Genomic DNA, 1,536 nt, shown 5'->3' with positions numbered 1-1,536 from the left:
GCTTAACGGGCCCCAGTTATAACCTCTTCCCTGCCATATATTGTGAAGATGAACGGACAACATATTGTTTATCATCTGAGGGGTTATCAGGGCAAAGCCTCTCAAGTTCACTTTTTCCTGTTTGAATCTTCTTTTCAACTTGATTAACGCCTGGAATGCGTCTTTAGGGAGTTCCCTTTGTCTTATATATTGTGATGTTTAGACTAAGCTCATTCAGACAACTCTGTATGCCTATGCTGACTTGTCTCCTTGCTGCAAGTAAACCAATCTCTTATTGAAAGATTCCAGTGACTTCGTTGCTTCTTTGGAAATTCTTTTGACACCTTTCTATCAATTTGATTCATTTATATTTAGTAAATGTTCCCAAAATTTAGAATGTGATTTTAAACATCTGTTGAGCAAAGGTCAAAAGTTAAATATGATTCCATGAAACACACCTTCATCCCACTTTGTCTATGATTCACTTTACTGAATTTAAAGGTACTGCAGCATCAAGAATGTTAATTAAAAATTGCTGATAAAAGTTATGGCAACATTTAAAGCTCAAAATATTTTCTGACCTTACTAGTCCAAAAGAGAGCTTTGTTTTGAATTGTAATGGCATCTCAAAGTGAACGCCACAGCTCACCAGACTATTGCAGTACATTATCAAATGAAACACTTTAATGGGACTGTGGATGCAAACTTTGATTTTCTTATGTCAGTGTCTCAAAGTGTGAAGTAGAAGAATGTTAGATTTACTTTGTGATCTCTGTGGACGGCCACCAGCTCGATGACAGATGCCCTTTGATTTGTTGGTCTCCATGGTACCTGGAAAACAGCCGTAAAATGGCATAAATGCACTGACTGACACCTATCGGGCACAAATTAAAAAACAAATCCCAAAAGACCTTCATTTTGAGTTATAATAAACTTTTTAAGCAAACATTACTCATAAAATGTCATGAGAGTTTGAAGTGGAAGAAAATGAGATTTACCTTTTGCTTCTTGTGGATGGTCATCAGTGTGGTAATTGTGGCACTCCGCTGGATTATTGGTGGCTGAGGTACTTGGCAGAGAACCTGTTAGGTTCAATGGCACAATGCACTTAGTGCCTCCAAATCATATGAAACTCAAACCATATAAAGTTGGTGATTCTATTTCTCTTACTCTTGCATAAAGGACACATGGCATTTGTCCTGACTATGAAAACAGACTCTAAACTGTCAAGGTTCAATGAGTACTTTTATCCCATACTTTTAACTGTATCCCACAGTCTTCTTCAGCAAAGTACAGGACCTTAGTCATGTGATAACAGGTCTTGAATGGTTTGTGCTGAGTAAATGCTGGCTGGCTAGGTGTTCTCACAGTGGTAGGTTTTGAGAGGACACCTGAGAAAGTTTGCTGAAGAGGACTGAGCCCTACAGTTGAGAGCTCTGGGACAAAAGCTACTGAGTAAACCTTGAATTCTCAATATTTTATTACAGATATTCCAACATCATGTATGGATCTCCATGTTCATCAGGTAACTTGTGCATTCACTAAACTGTGATATAC

The sequence above is a fragment of the Monopterus albus genome, unplaced genomic scaffold (assembly GCF_001952655.1).
Source record: "Monopterus albus unplaced genomic scaffold, M_albus_1.0 scaffold62.1, whole genome shotgun sequence".
Classification (NCBI taxonomy): Eukaryota; Metazoa; Chordata; class Actinopteri; order Synbranchiformes; family Synbranchidae; genus Monopterus; species Monopterus albus.
Note: the sequence above shows the minus strand (reverse complement) of the source record.